Source organism: Sitodiplosis mosellana, unplaced genomic scaffold, assembly GCF_009176505.1.
Source record: "Sitodiplosis mosellana isolate CC-2019 unplaced genomic scaffold, AAFC_SMos_1.0 Smas_scaffold_19, whole genome shotgun sequence".
In the NCBI taxonomy this organism is placed as follows: Eukaryota; Metazoa; Arthropoda; class Insecta; order Diptera; family Cecidomyiidae; genus Sitodiplosis; species Sitodiplosis mosellana.
Window position 1 is genome coordinate 532,330 of NW_022595261.1, and position 22,740 is coordinate 555,069.

General features: G+C 35.8%; 1 protein-coding gene across 8 annotated transcripts in view; it reads right to left on the reverse strand.

The window, feature by feature from the left end:
- The window catches only part of LOC129568478 (protein madd-4), an 82,057-nt gene extending 60,790 nt beyond the window's left edge, over nucleotides 1-21,267 (reverse strand). For 3 of the 8 annotated variants that reach the window (XM_055446418.1, XM_055446425.1, XM_055446420.1), the window contains exon 1: nucleotides 20,090-21,167. The gene's annotated coding sequence lies outside the window, so the exon portion shown is untranslated. Of the gene's footprint in view, nucleotides 1-2,404; nucleotides 2,423-20,089 lie in introns of those variants that run through there. The other 5 variants (XM_055446423.1, XM_055446422.1, XM_055446419.1 and 2 more) reach the window with 3 other exon arrangements.
- Nucleotides 21,268-22,740: the final 1,473 nt, after the last annotated feature.

Below are 22,740 nucleotides of genomic sequence, written 5' to 3' on the forward strand. Positions count from 1 at the left end.
TTCATCGGAAATTTTAATTTATTAGTGAATTTTAGTCCAGAATAGCTAGCGAATGAATTTTTCGTATTATGCGTTGGGGCATATTCGTAATATTTACGAATATATTCGTACAACCTACAAATGGTTGTAGTTTATTCGTAATATCTACGAATAAAAATAACATTCGTATAATGTACGAATGAAATTCGTGGTTGAAAACCACTAATGAAATTCGTAGAATGTATTCATAAATTCGTACATTGTACGCACGGAAATTTTTCAGTGAAGTGAAATGATTTGCAAATGAAAAAAATATCCATTTTGCAATGTTTTTTTTTTCGTTGGGTTTCCGAACAATGTTTGTATTTGCAGTTAAATGCACTCCTACTCAAACTTCTAAAGTGCGTGCAATAGTCAAAGGTTACAACTTCGTTATATTACAAAGGAATGAGGTGATTCCAAGGTATCATCTTATGGAGCCGTTGGCTACCACATTTTTATACTGCAAATGCGTTAAAACAACGCAACGCATACTCGTCAGTAGCTGATATTAGCAACTGACGTTAGTTAGTGCTGCTGATATCAGCTCATAACACGCTCTGGAAGATAATGTTAGGATTCCCAAGTTGAGAATTCCTGGAAGTACTTTTATTGCTTATTTCAGGCACTTTGATTTGATACTTAATTTTAACGGATTTTTACGCTAAATCGTAGTGATGAAGACATTCCACGACAAATTGAGGGTTTGGTAGTTTGTATTGCATGTAATGGCTTAATAACGACAAAGTGAAATCATTTCAGTTTTAATAGAATTACGAATAGAAATTACAGTTGGGGGACCAAATGGCACTGCTTCCATCTTATTCTGGTGGAATTAACTATTCATTCCTCGTATGACATCATGGTGTTAAACATTCATAAATCAAATTTTATATGTTGTGAGCACTTTATCTGTCGTAATATGCTGAGATTCGGATTGAAAGCAGGTTACCGCGTATTTGGGATGATTCTCAATTTATTTTTCACCACATTCTTAAAAATGTGTTTTAACTCAAGAGCGTTGTAAATCTGGTTCAGCAGAGTACTTTGTTTTGCGCAGAAATGACAATCATATAAACCTTCTCCCGTAGCGTCACCACATACCAATTCACTGAAATTTATTGCCATTTTGGCCACCCGCTGACTTAAAGAAAAGTGAAATCTCACACAGCCCAAACTGAATACCGCTCTTGAACGGCATTCAATAAATATATCAGTAGTTGATCAGCATGAACCAAAATCAACGAATCTGTTATTAATAAGCTTTTCTGTAAGAAGTTTTTTTCTTACTCTTTTCATTTCGACACTCAGATTTACCGCATCAACCAATAAGGCTATTAATTGTGTGAAATTAAGAGAGAAAAATTAATAAGATAAAATTAATGTTCGCGGCATACAAACGACGACATTTTATTTGACGGGACGATCAGGTTAGTCTTATTTCCATGTGTGTTTTTGTTTCGGATAACAGAACGCGCCCTCAAACGAAGCAATTTATATTGCTTTAGTTGTTAAGCCGAAATTTATCTTACCAATCTGTGGATGTGTGATATTGCAATGGCATGCTATTACAACAAGCACAATCTTGAAATTCACAATGCCAGCGGCGCTACATAAAACTTGTGGTATGCATTGTATTTTCGTCACCATGTTATCTTAAGTTGTTGCTGCTGCTCGTAATGCTGTTGGTGCCACCGTTGCAATAGTGCAAAACAACATGGCAAGATACAAAAAATACAACGGTTTTATCGCGATTTGTTTGGTTTTCATATTTCATGGAGCAGATGAGGTCAGACATGATGTAGGCGACAGCAAAAAAACCCATTAAAGGCCACATGAAAGTAAACTAAAGTCCGTTAAATTCCAGTAAATCAATGTGTAGACCCCAAACATCGTACGGTGTCGTGTTTATATATCTGTACAGAAACTATCCCGATGCCACTGTGCTGATGTCACAATATCACTACACGTAGATTCGATGAAATCGAAGCGCAGTGAAAAGCAAATGAAAAAAAAAATGAAATAACACGCCACGATGGTTTCGGCCCTATGATGCTTTAAGCGATGAGACATGACTACGAAGCGTAGGTATAGCGAATTGGATGGGTATATTCGGATAATTCGATAGAACGAAAATAATAGTGACAAGATGTTTTAACACCAAATATAAAAACGCACTGTCGCACATTCACATAAACACCGAACGTCACTTCTCGTGTAAATCGATCGGAATCTTTTATTTCCAGGTCTGCGTTATCATTCTCCGTACATCAAATTAATACGCGTCGTAGATAATGCTATCGACAAATCACTGTAAAAATCTCATTGACCTCATCCTTGGCGCAATCTTGTTCAAAAAACTTCTTGTCCATACTTTTCTACTCACCATCGTCGTCTTCGTCGTCGTCATCGCCTCAATTGTCTGCATTTTTGTTTTGAAGATCCAGTCCGAATACAAACACAAAAAGAAACAAAACATTCATCTGCAGCATTATGTTTATAATTTGCTTATCGATGCTTATAAATGCAGCATTGGATTTATTTTCAATTCCGATGCGTTGAGATAGACAAAATACTCAAGGGTGATTCAAGTATTTGTTTTTTTTTCGGTTTGTGTCCATAGGGTAAATTGTTTTCAGTGTCATTTTTCCTATCGACTCAGCTGATATTTTGTCTTTGAAAAACAGTATTATCTTTCGTTAGATGATCCCAGTATATCTATTGTACAGTCAAACTTTCGGTCCAAATTAAGTGGCCGTATACTCAGTTGACCTTTGTCACACAACCCAACGTAACATTAATATGCTGCTATCATGTGCGTCCCACACCTATACCTTCTGTTGTTAAGTTGTTCGCTTTGATTTTTTGTTCTGATTTCTGTTGAAACAATCCTAAAATAAAAGGATATTCTTCTCTTATCATCCGCCTTTAAGTCAAGCTCCCTATCATAGTGTTGAGTACCCACTCTTGTCTTCCAACTCTATCGCATTCCAAATAGAATCTATGGCATTCGTAATGCACCAATTCCCATCGATGATATATCAGCATGTACATCAAAAGGGATGGTATTATCTGAGATGACCAGTGCCATCGAGAGCGCAAAAAACGGAGACCACATAAAGAACAAATACAAGGGCCAACCGTGTATAAAAGTTATGGACTGACTTGAATTTCGTTTTGGATATTTGGTAGACAGAGATAGTCTCTTGCAGCAAAATGTCGAACGACATTGTAGATTAGCCGAATCTTGTTATATATTCATACACATTGGAATGATTGCTTGTGTGATGGTCAAATAACCATAAGCTGCGAGTAAGAGAACTATAAACGCAAGTAATGTTTTGAGATGGGTCCATATTGATTTGTATTCGTGCCAAGATGTTGACCAAATGGGAAAAATGTTTTCTTTCATTGATTGCCCACTGAAACAGGCACTGACTCATTGGCGAGCAAATATCACAGTTTATATATATATGGTTGCAGCAGTGGCAGCAAGAACAACAGCAGTTGCGGTTCTTGTTTGATGGTCACAGTGTTTGTGTGTTTGTATGTGTGCATAGAATTGGGCTTTGGTCTTCGGTTTCTGCTTTTATTTCATTGTGTTTGATAGGTCTTCTATCTCACTCGACATTGGATGCTGTTTTTGTTTGACATGAACTTACAACTCGACAACAATATAACTGTGAACGGTTCCGTGCTCGACACACTTTTTCCGTATTTTATTTGCACGACGCGTTTTTTTTATCTCGTATGTCTCCTTGTTCTTAGTTGGGACCATTGATTATGTTGGCTGGCGTAAACGATCGAAATGTGTTTTTAGCGACTAAATTTAGGACGGCACCGCATGAGAAACTGATGATGCAACCGATACACACATTTATTCTGTTGGGGCTGTAAAAATAATCAACATTGTGACCGACACTGAAGTTTATTGAGGTTTTATTGTGAATTACATATGAGAGTGTTTGATGATGCCCATATAAATGCTCGTGATTTTGTGGCCCTTTTTTCAACAGATTTCAGGATTTTGTGCCGAAAAATTCAGTTTGAATTTCAACGTAAATGTAAGAATGTTCTGTGTGTCTGTTTCAATGGGCCAATCAAGAGGGAGAAGCGTTGAAATTATTTCTCCGGTCTAAATTTGAGATAAAGAAGCAATCTGACGTTTTTTTCTCTCCTCTTTCCTACTTAAATACCGTTTAATCACTTGCTCTTTTTCGTAAATTTCGTCGAGCGTCTATTTCTTTTTCGTTCTAGCTCTTCGGTGTGACCTTTTGTTGAGTAATTTGTCTTTATTAAATGCTTCACTTAGGAGGTGTCATCATAAACTAAGTTACACGGATAAGATAAGCAAGTACCAAAAAAAGGGATTACAAACAAATGACAAATGAAAAAAAAAAACATTCACAAAAAATGCCGTGAGTCATCGAACAAAAGAAGCGAATGCGACGAGGAGAGAGACGGATGTAGGTTGGAAAGTAGAGTTCACTAGAGCGCTGCTTAGCTGTGATATATAATTTAGCAATGCGGCTGCTGCTAAATGGGGTATTCCTTTGGTAGGAGTTTTTTTTTCTTTTTGGAATGAAATGTGCGATAAATGGAAACATTGGCATTAGCAGTCATTTCCACACGTTGTCAGTAAGTCGTGAAAGATACAAATAAGCAGCATGCGCCGTATAAATTATGTACGCATATTTTTTTGCCGTAAAATAAATTGACAAATGTCACAATACAAAAGAACAAAATTGTAATTACAATAAACAGTAAAATGTTTACGCAATGGCATGGGCTAATCGCATGTTAAAAGCAATCTGACTTATTAAAAATGAAAATCTCAGATTTTGAGAGGGTGAAACACGTCTAACTTGCGCTCTATATACTCCTGTGTATTTGAGTGTCTCGTGTCATTCACGAGCGCCATCTCAATTTCTGCAGGTTCAACCATATATCGATGGCTTGCAAAAACAATTGGTCTTTGTAAATAAAATTTCATAAAATATCGATAATTTATCCTAAATAAATTATTTATAGTTAATACAAATAATTATTTGTTAGTGTATGTTTTTTCCTATTGTAATTTTGTTAGTTCAATTTATATTTTGATCATACAATACACTGAACATACACAATAGTTTGATTTCATAATATCCACAAATTCTCCACGTGTAGAATAGTATTTCTCCACGTGTGGAACAAACAGTTCACTTTGACATTTCAAACACAGCTCACACAGCTGAATGCAATTAATAACAATGCTGATTTTCTGTCATGGGGTGTCACATAATATGTGAATCACATATTTGTAACATAATTTTAAGTTTTTTTTTTCTACTGTCCGCCCGGAGAATGTCACATAACATGTGAGTCACATATTAGTAACATAATTCTAATGAAAAGCAATATACAAATCAGCAAATTAAGTTTTGGGAGTCTTTTAGATGATTTTGTCATTTTTTCGAGAAAATGTGTATTTAGACGATTTTGTCATTTTAAATAAACATTTTGTTAATAGACGTTTTTGGAGGGTTTTAGGCGTTCTTGTCAATTTTTTCAGAAAGCTCGTATTTAGACGATTTTGTTATTTTAAAACCCGATTTTGTTAAGAAAAAAATTGTCACATTTTTAGATGATTTTGTCATTTTTAAAAAATTATTTTAGACGAATTTGTTAAAAAAAGGGACCATTTGCTTTAGACGAAATTGTCATTTTTTTAGACGATTTTGTTTTATTTTCAGACGTTTTTGTAACCAGCCTAAAACTAATTCAAACTATGTCAACAATAACATCAATTCAAAGAAACCAGAAATAAGTAAACTATTTTATGGATATAAAAGGAAATTTTGAACCATTAAAATTCAGTTATTGATAACACCTTCACTGAAGAGTTTCATTCAACTCAAACCCCATTTAATGAAGAGATTGTAACGCAATTCTCTACATGGGGAAAGAAATATTTCACTATAATTAGTTGATAAATAAAGGGTGTCCCAATAGCAACGCAAAAAAGTATTTATAAAAAAAAACAATGAAAATAGTTTCCAATTTTCCAAATCTTTATTGTATGTTGTAGTTTGGTCTTTACCATTTATGTATGAAAAAGAATATCGTGCAAATGTCCACCACGGCTCTTTTCACAGACCTTCAGCCGCTTGCCCAAATTTTCAATTACAGATTCGAGTAATGGCACATTTACGGTGGCTATGACACGTCTGATTTCAATTTTCAGCTCGGCAATGGTGCTTGGTTTGTTGGCATAGACTTTATCCTTGACGTAGCCCCAAAGAAAATAGTCCAATGGCGTTAAATCGCACGAACGAGGCGGCCATTCCACTTCGGCCTTTTGAGAAATGATGCGATTTGGAAAACGTTCTTCGATTCCCGCTAATGTTTCAGGTGTTGTGTGTGGTCTGGCGCCGTCTTGTTGAAACCACATGTCGGATAAGTCCATGCCTTCAATTTCCGACCAAAAAATATACTGCAAAATCTCACGATATCGCTCGCCATTGATGGAAACGGCTCGACCATCATCATTTTCGAAGAAATACGGCCCGATGATGCCGCCGGCCATAAACCGCACCAAACAGTGCAACGAGCTGGATGAGCTGACACTTCTTCAGTTTCTCTTGGATTTTCGCTTCCCCAGAATCGACAATTTTGGCGATTCACATACCCATTTAAGTGAAAATGAGCCTCATCCGAAAAGATCACTTTCTTCAAAAAATCGGCATCCGCGGCCTCTTTTCCTTTGACCCATTCGACGAAATCTCTTCGTTTTCCGTGGTCCACCGGTTCAAGTTCTTGAGTGAGGACAATCTTATAAGCGTGTAGACCCAAGTCTTTGGTGAGAATACGCCATGTGGTCATCCTAGAGAGGCCAACTTGTTGAGAACGTCGACGAACCGAGGTTCTTGGCTCGTCCTCTACACTTTCACTCACAGCAGCAATATTTTCGTGCGAGCGGGCCGTTCGCATACGGGTTGATGGTTGATCGTCTAACACAGAGCCAGTACGCTCAAATTTCTGCACCAGGCGACTGATGGTGGACACATTTGGTCGATTATTTCGGCCGAAAAATTCACGAATTGCACGAAACGTATTTTGCAAAATAGACCCATTTTCGTAATGGGATTTAACGACTTGAACGCGTTGATCTTTACTTAATCTTGACATGGTTATAAATGGTATAGATGGATGCTTCAAACTGACATTCCAGTTTGACAGATCGGGGCATCCATCATGAAATCCCTATTGAAAAACTTTTTGCGTCCCTATTGGGACACCCTTTAGTTTGGTTGTCATCATTTGTTTTTCTTTTGTGTGCACAAAACATCAATTAGAACAGTGGAAATTTCGTGATTTTAATTTGTTTTACAAATAACACACACAACATAACAGAAACTACGATTCCGCCCACTGATTGTATTTATCATTTTCATAAATTTTGTGGGGTTATGTTTCCAATGTTTATTGGAATGAGCACAATGAGCATCTGAGATTGATAATGCGATAAACTTCATATAAAAATACCTCCAACGTTGAATGGAATAATCACAAATTTTGTTTTGGTATTTCGTAGTTTTTATTTAAAACGTGTAATTTGTTTATGATTCAAAACTTATTTTGTATAGTTGATCGACTTGATCATTACCATTTATTTTGCCTGGAGCTATTGAGATGGCGCTTCAAGCGCATGTATATGTCATAAAGTCTACCGCAATAAAGACTTGGGGTGAAACCAAAGAACCAAAAATCGACTATTTCGTCATTGCTCAAATTAATTTGGTGGAAACGTTCTACAGAGATCGGCTAATTAAAGCAAATTTGGTTAATTTGTTGAAGCGGTTCGCTGCGGATATGGTTGAAAATGTTGGCAATAATCATTTGAATATGCATACATAATAGGGAATGTTGTGCTCGAGTGAAGAAGTAAACTAATGATCGAAAATACATTACTGCATGCTTCGACAAATGAACAACGAAGAAAACACTATTGTTCCATTGCAAACCGAAACGATTCGAGCATTTTATTCCGCACACAATGTATCGCTGATGGAAAGAATAACATTAATTTGGCATTGTTGCAACCGGGCAATTTATTTTCTATAGAGAATAAAACCAGCAGCTAAAATCATCGTTTTCACTGAAACCAAAATGCTATCAACACCAGAAACCGAACCGGATAAAAGCGTTCATTTCATGGGAATCAATGGAAAGATGTGCCATTGTTTTCGGCCATTAGCAGAAATAGATTTTTATCGTTTTGCGATTTTCGTTGTGGATATGTGTGCGCAAAAATATAAAATCCAATTAGGACATTGCATGTATGCATGTACATATGTGTGTGTATACTAAAAACTCAATTGTAATTTAAAGTCGATCTGTTATGTACGGAAGAAGTAACGACTGGATTGGCGTGAAAAATTACAGTTCATTTGAAGAGATGAGAAATATACGTATATACACATACAAAACAACATTTTTAAAGCATAAAAGTTCTATTCGTGAAATTTCATTTCACCAATAGAATATTTCATTTGTATTGGTAATTTCAGTACAAGTGCCAAATTTGCTAATACCAGGCTTTGTTATGCGCTAAATCCATCACGCTGAATAAATTCATGCGATAGATTTATGCGATAAATGTGATGCGCTCGCTATGCGGTGAACGAAGTCTGTTGCTCTTCGCGTGAACAAGTGAAGAGCAACAGACCTCGTTCACCGCAAAGCGAGCGCATCACATTTATCGCATAAATCTATCGCATGAATTTATTCAGCGTGATGGATTTAGCGCATAACAAAGCCTGGCTAATACTACCTATTGTATTGAATTTACCAATACAAATGAAAAATTCCATTGGTAGAATCATGTTTCACCAATAGACTGTCAGGGTTCAATAATGTAATCTATTGGTACTTTTGCATTTCACCAATAGTATTATTGGCAGGGTTCACCAATTCAGTTTTGTCTGTGTATGCTGCATATTGACCCCAGCCATGAAAACCAAACCGATCGAACCTTCTGCTTTCTCTTTCCAGTTGATTTGCGTCATTATTTCTGCGTTACAAATATCTTCATTTTTGTGTATGTTTATTGAAATGACACGGGAAAATAGAATTCGAAAGGGAAACATTGGTTGCAATGGTTTGAACCCCGCTATCTCTCTCTCTCTTCCTCTCCTTCGGTGTATATTCGGCAGGCGGATTCTCATGTGCTGTCGAAATCGGAAAAAGTCGTTAGCTCTTGTTTCCTACATTGTAATGCAAATTCTTATAAATATATGCATATTTCGGTATGCAGCGAATATATTCCGTTTTGTTTGAATCAGCAACGGAACGAGTGTTGCTCGATGAGGGCACATTTTTATGGAAATTGTATTCCAAAATGGTTCGGTGTGTTTGTGTATTTTACTGTGCATTTGTATATATGCTGGAATGCCATTGCCGAGTGATAAAAGCTCATAAAAATTTATATGTATGTGTTGATAATAATTTTTGCATCATTGTTGTATGCGTTTGCAGCTGACACATTGGCATGTGCACAGTTTAACATGAAAATCCAATCGTAATGGAATTGGTTTGCATTCATCGGCTCTGGTTTGATGCATATGACATTCAGTTCACGGTTACAAATCTTCGTCAATCATTTACAAAAAAACACTCTGTGTCTCCTCAAAACCAAAAACAACTCTATATGCAATATCTCAATTATTCTACTCAAAGCATGATACTTTCAACCATAACATTGGAAAGGCACATCGCACATCAATGCTCACATTAGAACGATTTTATGTGGATAAATGTGAAATGGGATGACATTAAATTTCGATTTAAATAAGAGAAGAAACAGAGAAAAAAACAACGAAAAACAAATACATCGACTGAACACTTGGAATTGAAGTCCTGAAGTATGGTGGCGATTTGATCGTATGCAAACAATAGTGTCACTAAAAGCATGGAACATTTGTCAATGGCTACAGAAAAAATGGAATGGATTGGAAGAGCTGAATATACAGACATTTACGTTTGCTATTTTCCAACCCGGAAACGAAAAGATTTTCCTTTATTGGACCATCCATTCGGCTGCAGTTTGCGTTATATTTTCAAACGGGAATTCAAAGTGAATGTTTCGGTATTTTTGCGGTCAAGAATGGATTCCGTTACCAGATTTGGATTGCAGTTTACATCGCATCGTTTTTCACTATTGTTGCTGTACAGTGTACAAAATCTTCGTTATCCATAGCGACTTTGTTGATGTTCCATTTCAAACTTTCTATTTCGATTATAGGACAGGACTCGTACAAATAAAATATTCAGAGTTGACAAATGTTAATTGCATTATAAGTTCGAATTTATCTCCTTTCTTCCATTTTTCACTTCGGAAAAGGGTATTTTCGATTCTTTTGTTCTTTAAAATTTTCACTTCTTTCTCTTTTATATTAGTTTTTGCGTGGTCGTGGCTTCTCCTCTACATTTGGTCTTCAGTTTTTCTTTATATTCAATATACATATATGTATAATACATGTATATAGTTTGAATAACCAAAGAGAAATAGATATAGACTAGATGTGCTTATTTTGCTGCTTGATGCAATCGACGTTAAACATTTTTTGCTTTCGTTTTGCTACTTATATACACTTTCATCAATGCGTCAGTATGTTTTATTATTGTTATGAGAGAGGTTGTTGTGTCTTGCCATTTTGCTGCCAGGAGACACATTCTCGGTGAAAACAGAAGAAGAAAAATCATCGACGATAGTCACAAGACTACAACAAATAAATGAACATTACACAAGAAATGTTCAGAAAAGTATAGAATAAAGGTATTTTTTGCTGGCCTGCGTACGTTTCTGCGCCTTTTTATTTATGTCACTACTTCGTCGAATTCGTGCCTTGCAAGAAAAAAAAAAAAAAAAAATAAGGCACACGATAGATATAAAACGACGGCATTCTAAAACGCAGTATGTTACACGTCACCCGGTTAAAAGAGTGATAACAATACCTGAAGATTGACCCAGCCGGGTTCCAACAGAGAGAACAAATGCGAGCGGCACAATAACACAAAGTTAGAAATAACCCATAAAGTAAACTAAACCGATAAATAGCGTGTGTGTTTGTCTGTGTGTGCTAATTCATTTGTGTATTTGTTTCGTTGTATTCTTCTTTTTTATTAGCTTTGCTTCGCCTAGCACCATTCCGGCTTATGCTCATCCAACAGCCATTTAAAAACGAACTGTATATTGCGTATATTCTTGTTGGTAGTCGCTGCTTGTGCAGTGCAAATACGATTTCCATTTCTCTGGGTGCAATCGGTGAAAAGAAAAGAATCTGTACACTTTTTACCGTTTACGTCTAGTTTCCCAAACATGCAACCATTTTCTGCTCAATACCTATTTCGTAGGTGTATGAAAGCGACACGAAAAAAGTCTGCGTCTTTTTCTTCTTGCAATGCTTCGCTTCGCTTTTTTGCCTTGAAAAGTTTAAATCGAAAAGAAATAACAGTAGCAAGGATTGCCTGGCAATGGAATTTCTGTTCAACTCTTTCCTTTCACTTTGCTTTATCCTTCCGTTGCAACTTTTACGTTTTAAACATACTTGTTATCCCCGTATCTATTTTACTGTCACATTTTAATAGTTCTTTCGTCCTTTTGTCCAGATTTTCACACAGTCAGAGTATTCTGCGTTCACCATTTTTCTCGGCGCGCATTGGTAATGTTTTATTGCGTAAAAGTAATCGCAGCTAATATATATTAGGCAAACAAGAAGCCTGTGCAAAGTGTCAGTAGATGTATCGCATAAACAACTTAATTTCCCGTCAAGAATAAATGTGTCTGGTATTAAAAAGGTGCTAAAACATAGTGGAAAAAATTTAAAGAGGCTCATTTTAAAAGCGTGATATTTTTGTTTTCAAATTTACGACCAACAGTTTATCACACGAAATAAGTGTGGCTTTCGATGGTGTTTTGGGCGATGACGGAAAAGTGTTTCTGACGAACTGGATACACGTATCGAAAACAACAAGAACACGAACAAAAATTATTGGGACAAAAATAGAAACTGCGTCAAAAATCGACAAGGCAAACCACCGAAAGCCGACCGCAAGACGCAATAAAGACTGCGAACACAGAAATTCATTAAAAAAAATGATGATCGTAATTCACGAAAGGTTGAGTATCAGTTAATTGCCGATACCATTTCTGTCAACACATCTCTCTGACACCGCGAAGATTAACAATAAATTGGTGCTCATAATGTCAAAATTCTGCTCTTTGAAATTCAAAACATTTTTTTCTTGTAAATATTTATAGTGTTATAGTAGAGCAACAACAACAACAACAACAACAACAACAACAACAACAAAATAACAAGAAGCTAAATCTATAGAACGTTATTTTGATGGGGCGATGAATCAGTGTCGTTTAATGTTTTCCTTTCACATTGTCGGCTCAATGATTTCCTGCTTTGCTCTTTGAACGAGAGAAAGAGTGTGTGTGCATGTGCTCTTTGCTCCTTTCAATTGGCTCCATTGAGAAAATAGTGACAAAAGTATGACGCTAAGTGACATTGTTCAATTGACAGACACGGAAAATCGTTTACATATTTCCACTTCCTTCTTATTTGGAGTATGAAATTGAATGATCATTGTTATGCACACACAAAGTAAAATCAATCCTTTCAGTCAGCCAGCCCAAAATGGATGCAATGCATTTGACACCATTACCATCGAAATTAACGCCAACTGCTGCATTTATCGTCCTTTTCTTCGCAATTTCGCATTCGCTTCTTCTTTTCCTGTCTTCGTCTTCTCTTACGTTTTCTCCCATTTTGTAAATTCTTTCAACATTTTTCCACATTTCTTATATCTTTTATTCCTCTGGGCTTCATCTTCTCTATACAACGTATTTATCTGTTCTCAATTATTATTGTTATCGACGTATTCTATTACCTTCACAGCTTCACACGACGCATACCATGGATCGTCATGCTACGAAAACACACTTTTGAAGTGAGGATAGGTTCCGCAAAACCCTCAAGAGCCTATTGAAGTTTTCTTGTCATTGTAAGTACATTACAACAGCAATTGAAGTAATAACAAAACGCTGAATTGAGAAGAAGTGAAAGAACTTCAGAGACAACTACAAAAGCATCTCTTTCTCTCTCTCTCCTCTTCGCTCTCCCTCTCGAATGCGAGACAAGTCAAGGCGAACCGACGAACAAACGAGAAGAATGTGTATGCGTGTATAAATAAGTGTTTGTATGCCAGTCGTTTCAAAGGCAACAACATATATATGGAGATGAATGTCGTGGCAGCAATGAAGAAAATAACAGCAACAACAACAACGAAGCGCTGTGTTATTTTCAATAGGTCGACAAGCAATATACTTGTTAACTACGTCGTACATGTGTTATAATAATAAATAGCATCCAAGGGAAATCAATCGACAGAACACAAGAAAAAAACACAAACCAAAAGAAGTTGAAAAAACAACAACGAATTAATACAAAGCGACGATGTGATTTCATCTTTCTTCCATTCTTCGTCAATTCCTTTATTTGTGAATGCCTCAATAGAATAGAACTTCTTTAAAGAATCCGTTGGCTAAATTGGTGGAGTATTCCATCTTTAAAGGAAGCAGAAAAGGTACTCTGAAATTAAAAAAAAAACACGTGTTGTGCGTGAACCAAAAACAATCGCAAGCTTAAAGAGCGTCAGCATTCCAATTGAAGTGGCGCACATTTTCAATTATATGAACATGAACATAGCGAGGGGAAAAGGAAAGAAAGACGAAAAAAATCTTTTGAAGATAAATTTAACGTCAGATTGGTCTATTTTCGGTTTGAATTATATCGGTGGACTTCGGACCAAATTTTTTTATGGAAAATAATTAAAACGAGTATGCTTCACAGTGAAATTCAATGAAATTGCAAAATATATTTTTGTTTAGCCCCTTGTTTAACCATCAAACTCGCATCAATCTGAATTCTTTTGATCACATAATTTTAGTGCAAATGCGTGCGGTCGAAATCTTTCGCGTATAGCAAGTCCATTCATTTTCCAGGCAGACCTTTCCGCCTATATTTTATGCCCCGTAAACATGTTTCCCATTCATTTTTTTGCCTATTTAATGCTCTTCATAGTATAATATATATTTTTTCTCTTTTCTGTTCGTTTTTTTTTTCTGTTTATCATGCAAGGAAAGAAAACGATGCGAAAGGAAGGCACATCATCGGTAAATACAGACAGTGTTTTTGAAAATATGTCGAAATAGAGTGATGTCGACAGGAAAGGAATATGCAAATAATCCACTCAGCACATTGTGTAAATGTTGTATTGATGCTTTGAACATTGATAATAAATCATCGACATTTTCTCTCTCTATTCTTTTGCTATGGTCTCGCCCTTTCTTACCCATTCTATTTATTAAACAAAGCTAAGATTTATCAAACGCATGCATGATGATTAAAATTACAAGAAAATAGCATCAATCTGTGTGCCTGTATCTTGTGATGGATCTTTTCATGGTAAAAAGTGAAATTCCAATTCATTTCGGAGTGATTTTCTTTCAACAATATTCTTCTTCTATTCGTTATATATCAAAAATTGGTGTAGTACTTATACTGTGTGTTAAGTGAATACTTGCTCTTGCCCCATTTCGATGATCTGGCAGAATTAAATTGTGAAAACAAACATCAATTGAGAATGTTAACAACATCGGCAGTTGAAATATTTCAAGAGTAAATATGGTAGGCATATCCTTTTAGGCATATCAACCGTCATCATATACAATCAATGCAGACATTTCGCAGAAACAAAGGTGATACTGGAACATGGTATTTAATGGTTCATATACGATGAATTCGTATACAGCAATAGACAAAATACAAAGAGAACAAACGGCACAGAAGCAAATATCAGTGAGTGGGTTTTCTATGGCGTTCACTACAGAAGCGATACTTGTATACTATATAATATCGTTGTGAATTTCTATAAATGAACACACCTTTCCAGAGTGAAAAAGGATCTTATGACCATCTGATGCTTGGTTAACCAACTCGACCTTTCTTTTTAACTGACGAAAAAAGGACACCGTGTCTAATTAAATCATTGTGCAAAGGAATTTGTGTGTGACCAGATGGGAAGAAGCGATGTATTGGAATTTCCTTAAGAGCCTTTCACATACCAAATTGGTTTCGGTAATCGGTTGATAAAACGATTGTGCGTGCCTTTTGGATTTTTATTTGGCTTACAATTATTTCACGCATAATTCCGTCGGTGTTTAAGCTGCAAAAGGTACGGCAGTGCATTTAGACCACCTTGAAATTGAAGCGTATTCGACATGAATACAATTATTTCAATAGTCGAGCGATTGAAAAATGATTTATGGAAGTGAAAACGCGAATAATAATTGTATTCAATTTTCATAATAAAATAATACAACATAATTTTAAGAAGTGTGCGATTACCACCCAGCAACGGTGCGACGGCGAGCAATGAGCAATTTGCAATTGTTGTCTGAATTAAGGCAGCTAAACATGGTTTTCGAATCCAAAACCAAATGTCAAATTACAATAATCGAACTCATTGAATGACTGCACAGTGCACACCATTTGTTGAATCGATTCAACTCATTTGTTCGGAAGAACGACGTTTAAATTGCTTGGTCTACCTTTTTTCATTCTTTCCTCATCTCACTGTGTTCATTGCCATTCAGTTGTACTAAACTTGTACATGCAATTCATATTTCATAAAAGAGCCGGGCAACGGCAGCCACTCTACGAGCATTCATTCACCGCGAACAAAAAGCGAATAATCAAAAGCCACACAAAATGAATGAAGGAAAATATTGGTTGTACAACCATAAATTACAGGCCAACCGAAAGACTCAACGCTAACAATTCTACACCCATATAAAACGCATATATCGTGCATAGACATTCCAATTGAAATCAACAATGAACACCATTGAATGCCAAACCACGAACAGAACACAGAGCACACAAACGAATCTGAACAAGAACAACCACCGTCGACTTGAAATCAAAATGAACGTTATGGATTGCTTGTAATTTGTTTGTAAACAAAACGAAATTCAAAATGAGTGGAGAACATGATAAAAAAAACGCTGTACGAAAAAAGAGATACCTGCACAAAAACGAATCTGGAAATTCTAAAATGTGCATTCAACGTGTGTAATAGGATCAGAATAATATTTTTGTTACTATACTACTGCACGCTTTAATGGGCACCGGCGTGTTGATTACAACTTATATGATCGATTCCGTTTTATTTTACTCTCATATTCATACACAGGCGCTCCACTATCTCCGAAGTCAAAAAGTCAAAAGATGGGAACAAAAGGAATCATTTTATTGCCTTCTCTGTTTTTTCCAAAGCCAAAATGATGGGAACCACTCCAATATAAACGTTTAGGAAAAAAGGCAAAACGATGCAATTTATTAAAATTTATTATCATAAGGAACATGCAACGATATGGATTGCAGCTGGAGAAAAACACAAAACGCATTCTCCGTTTTGTATCACTGTGCGAGTGTTGTACAATGTACATATGGTTGTACTGATTTTGAGTTTTTACTTGATGGTGTGCTTGGCTGAAACTGTGAATGTGTGAGATAGTATGTGAATTTATTAAAATAAACATCATTATTTTCCCAGCTAATTGTTTCTTCTCCAACACACTATCTCTCAGATGATTTTTGTTCGCTTCGTTTTGTTCTGTTTTCTTTCGTTCTGCAGCAAGTCACTCGGTCATTTATTGAAATGGTAAAAGGTAGGGGATACAAGAGCCGGAGCAAGCAATCGTGCCAACGTGCGGCAACCAAAGAATTTTCCCAAGCATTATAATTGAATTTTGCATCCCGGCAATTGTGTGCACATTGTCTGTGGTCAGGTCTCTTTCTCTCATTCCAAATGAATTCGACCCAGAAAATGTAATCAAAGTATCACTATCTTATTCATTTCAAACGGGTTAAACACAAATTATGCCATACTATGTCTATGTTTCCTTTTCTAATGGCCGCTCACTTGCCATTCTTTTCTTTCATTTTGGTTAACCACCACCAACACAATTAAAATGAGTATTTCATTATTCACATTTTATAATAATTGAAATTTAATAGGATGTTTTTTTTTCTTTTCTCTGCAGTGGCAGCATTCCTTGGTTTAGATCAGGTTGAGTTTCATCATTGTTTTGAATTTCGACCGCTTTTATAGTATATAAGTGATGTCTCTCGAACAAAAATTTAATTAAAACTTTATGATGGTCTCCGATTTGGGAATACATAAAAAAAATTCTGCAAATTGATAAAATAGTTTTCTCAGTATTTTTTCTTCTTATTTCAGGACGTTTTGCATCCAAAAGATTATCATGCTTATACTTCAATATAATATAATGTACAACCGGAATTTTTTGAAATTAACTTGTTCCCATCATTTCCATTGTTGTAAAGTATTATCCGACAAACGCCCACCTCACGTTCATAATGATTTCGAAGAAGAAGAATTCCTGGTTAAACAATGATTAATAGATTTCACAATCAATGCATCATTGTTACACGCGCGCTCTTCACTTTAAAAATCACCGAAACTGTAAAATGAGCGATGTTTTATGCATTGCCGCCGCCATCGTCGCTGCCAGTATAGACAAGTGACCGTATTCGAGTACATTTAATACGATAAGTATCAGAAAAAAATCTCAACATGAAAAGTTAGCAATCATATTTTAAAAATAAACATGATAAGTGCATCTCTTGTCACTCATACATGAAATCACATTCTCACTTTTGTTTGTCAGTTAATTTAATTTCTACAAATATTAGGCACCACACAAATATTGTTGATATAATGGTCTTTAGCACACACAAATATTCGACAGCTCGTTTCGAATCACGATGTATAAATTTATTTGAGTGCTGCTGAATTCGAAGCTGTTTTTCTTCCAACGCGGCGCGAGTATGAATCGATTTTATGTAAATACACTTCAGCTCAAGTTGAACGTGTAACTGCACTGAAAAGAACTACTTCTCATTTTTAGGAATACATATTTGTTAATTGTGAAATAAATTGCGCTTTAATTCGTCGAGTGGATGCTCAAAAGCTGCTTATGCATGGTGTGCACATTTATATACGCCACTGATAACGATTCGAAACGAAAATCTCTAGTGAATTCCCAAAAATTCAATCAATCAATTGAAGATTGAGCACTTTTTCTGTTCAACGAATCACTTCACATAAAGCGGCCATTGGTCACCTTTGAAAATGATCCCAAACCCATTTTGACAAGGAATCGGGATTTATTTCATAAATTCGATGCGTGATTTTGATATATGCTGTTAAATTTGTTCGCCTTTTTCCCATTTGCGACTGTTTGTTTTATAAAAAGCAATGTTTTCAAAATAAAAAAAAGGTTATTTCAAACCTGTGTTCAATTTCAGCTAAAATTTATAGCACCGCTCAACGGGTGAGAAGGAGAAGAAAGCATAACTTAAAAAAAAACTAAAAGGAATTTGGCATCCAATTCATTGTATGATATATTTTTCTGTGAATTTTGAAAAAGCAATTATTTATCGAGAACTAAGAAAATCGACACGATACTAACGCCATAGTCATAGTGCAAATTGTAGTCGAACGAAACATAAAAATTATGAGATTGTTCGACATCTAGCGACGGTGTAAATGTTCAAACGTTCGCATACACACTTTGTGCAACGACAGCAATAAAGATTTTTAAATGTCGACCGGAGATTTATTGCACCGAATGCAAGAAAACGACAATACCATTTTCCTCGCTTCGATTCAGTATTTCTGTAGGAATTCGGTTTTTTCGATTTGTGAAAAAAGTAAAAATGGGACAAGTATGTGAATTTGTAAATTGTGATAATGATAAATTAGCCTTTCCTACGGATCAGGACACAAAAAGAGTAGCACATTTTGTGCACACCACTCAAATAAAATTAGAGACCTGAACAATCTGCAGCGCGGTTGCTGCTTGTGTGTGAATGAGATAGGGAGATAAAGAGATAGAGAGACAGAGAGATTGTGTGTATGTGTTAGCGATAGAGTTTATTGATGAAGGTTTTTTCCTGCTTCGTTATCCACTTTTTGCTTCCACTACAGGCATCGATGAGAAAAGACACAAAACAGAGTATGGCATTCATCGCAGCACAGACAGAAAAAAAAAAATTGCGTTCTAATTGGAAAATGGGCTGTTATGCAAAACGCAAATTACACGACCGCTTTTGCAAAGCAATGAATAAGTCATCAGCTCAGCGAATATTGAGTGGCTCTTCTTATGATTCATTTGCTCGCACAACATCAATTTTTATTTGACGCAACGCCTTCTCTCAGCCAACGCAAATGAAAAAGCGACCACAATAAAATTAGATTACATTAGTGAAAGAACGTTTTACTGTAATGGAAAATGAAATGCCACATTAACACGGTTCACGGGAGCAGCAGCAATAGAGGCAGAGGCAGCCATAGAAAAGGACAGCCAGATAATTTCCAACAGATTGATTTCGCATACACATGCTATTATACGTACAGGCCTCGATTCGTATGACTCACCACAAAAATATGTCCAAGTTTAACGGCGAGGACTCAGCCTCTCTGATCGTCTGTACAAACAGATAGGAAACGTCAAACAAGAAAAATTAAGCGGCACCTGGAGACTGGTTGGAGAAATAGAGAATCATGCATATAGTTTGAACGTTGAAAGTATGACACATTGCACTTAGTCCCCAGGCGGCGCTATATTGTTCACTATTTTCATGACCAGAAAGGTTGCAAGGACTTAGGTGATGGGCATATTATCAAATTATTTCCGATTGATGCAGCACCTAAATATCTCAACATATTGGTAATCGTGCTGCCTGGATTTGTAGTAATACAGTTAGTAGGATATGATTTCCTATCGGCGATTGAGCGGAAATCACCCGATTAAATTTTTTTTTAAATGCAAAGTATAAAATCATTCAAGAAAATATCTTTTCACCCTTCCATTGTAGATTCAATTTCCCCTGAGCTGAAATGTTTGTAAACCAAAAATTTAACTTACATAATTCAAAAACAACCCGATCGACTTGATTGGTGAAAGCAATTAATCCCAAAAAAAATATTATCCATTCGATTGCAATGAATATCGGAAGTTTTTCTTTTTTTTCACTTTTTGTGTTCGATGAATTTCTCCTTTATTTTAATCCACATTCAATTGCAGAACTACGTCGATTCACAAAAAACAACAACCGTCGATTGAAAATTGAAAATAATGTTATCAATATCACGCGCGTTTGCCGTTCTTTCGCATTCGCAGATTTTTAATCGATCGATTTTTTTTTCTCGTCGCTTTTGAACCAAAACTGTTTTCGGTTCTCAGAATTTTTGAACGAACACATTCGAATATTCCGAAATTTCGCTTTTTTTCCACACGAACTATAAATCGCTTTGGAATTTTTCCAATTTGTTGGAACGAATGAATTTTTTTGTGCTCTGTTGGTCCAATCTCTCCTTTTAACACGTTATTTGTTTTTGTTATTGCCTTATTTCACTATAAATTCCTATTTGTTTATGCACGTTATTCTCCACGTCAACATTTATTATTGTTATCTCAAAGTTGTTTCTGGTGCACTTTTTTTTCTCTCGTTCATGTTCAACAAAAACACATATCGAGGCACTAAATTTTAATCCTTGGATTTTGTTTTTTTTCTTCAAAGGTCGCCGAATCGTTTTTTTCCCTCACATTTACCCCTATTTATGGAAATTTCCCTATTTATGGAAATTGCTTTTTATTTCCATAAAATAACTTCAATTAAATCCTTTTCTCAATTTTAATGGTTTCAAATTGCACTGTACAATTTTGATGGTTTGATGCGCAATACGAATATTCTCACCATTCAACGGAATTTTAAAAATGTTCACAAAATTTCCAGTTTCGAATCCACTTTATATTATTTTCGTGTATTTTTGTCCAACTATTTTTTCCTCACTAATTAAAATCTACACGAAAATTCAGTTAAGAGTAACACACAAAAAGTTTCGCTTCCAATCCACGTGAGACATTAAATTTTAATAACAATTTAATTTCTTTTTGATGCTCTTTACCTCTATCTGACTACAACGGACAAACTCGATACGAATGCTACAGCATCCCGAAGGAGAATGAACCGACGAAACGAAAGCAGCTAGCATACTTCCATGCAAACATTGCCTCGTGTCCGACTGAACACTCGGTTCATTGTGAATACGCTGGTGCCTGCCTCTGTGTGTAACAGCACCGTTTTGTGTATCGGCGACGAGAGCAACGACGACGGCAACGGCAACACGATTTGTATGCCGTGTTGTTTATTTTGAGTGTGAGCCGCTTTACGATGTTTTCATTGGTCGGGTAGAACTGTTGAAAGCGTTTTGTCTGCAGCGTTTGATTTTATCCATAGAAAATGCTACGTGAAAGAGAAGAGAATGTGAAATTGTGCGGTTGTAGGAGTGTTGCTCAAAAGCTTCGAATCATACGGATATTGGAGGGGAAACTTTCTGCTCATTTTGTTGTAGAATGGTCCGGAATGAGGAAACAGTGATTGTAGTTCAGTGAAACATGAGCGTGGCTTTGAAAATGCCCGCACTAAAACAATACAATAAATGGTTACGTTGAGATATTTGAACATCTTTATTTGAAAATGTTATTGCTTTAGCCTCTTAGCAAATGTGTCTCATTTGGCACACATTGGAAATCCTTGAATATAAGCGAAATGTGTAATTTATATGCACTCAGTTCTCTCATCAATTGATTCGGCTACACATAAATATCGACCATACCAAATTGCCTCGATATTCAGATAGACAAACGGAGAGATGGACAGAAAAAAGTGTATGCAAATTTTATGTACTTATCAATTTGGTCTGTGAGCGCATCCATCAATCCAAAATCGGCACATGTGTGTAAATTATATGTGTATCACAATTTACCACATTCTATCTTTACCATTTCCATGTTTGCGTTATTGGCCGGAAAATGTTTAAATTTACTATCTGCTCGATTTCACGAACTGAGATGCCCTTTGCCTGCTGCATTAGTTAATTTTTTTTCTCAAACAATAAAGAGACAGCTACTAGTATGTTCTGCTCATTCGATGCGATTTTAATATATGCAATCAACTACTTGTATTCCAATAGCTGTTTATAGGTTTACCTAACTTTACTTTGGCCGGTGGATTTTTATTCATCGATTCATCTGATGAAATCAAAGTAGCGCAAGCGACCGATTGTTACTAATAGCGCCATCTAGATTTCTACTATACAGTGTACCAAACTACGTGAAACGTGTATAATTTATTGTTGTAACAAACAAAGTAAACTTCAAATGAAGTCACGAAGTGTACCTGTTGCGATGGTCTGGATGTACACTACTGTGCAAAAGTTTGGAACCACTAGGTATTTTTCATACAAATTGACCATTTTCGGTAGACTCATTAACATATTTCGGAAACACCTGCACTCTTGATATTTTGTGCATAGTTTCTACAACGTTTCAATAGTAAATCGCAGAGGTTTCATCAAAAAATATTCACGTATTTAAAAAATATATCAATTTGAATTTGATCTGTTTTAATCTTCATCCAAATTTGATCATTTCTCACACAGTACAAATTCAAATTGCTATATTTTTGAAATTCATGAATATTTTTTGATGAAACCTCTGTGATTTAGTATTGA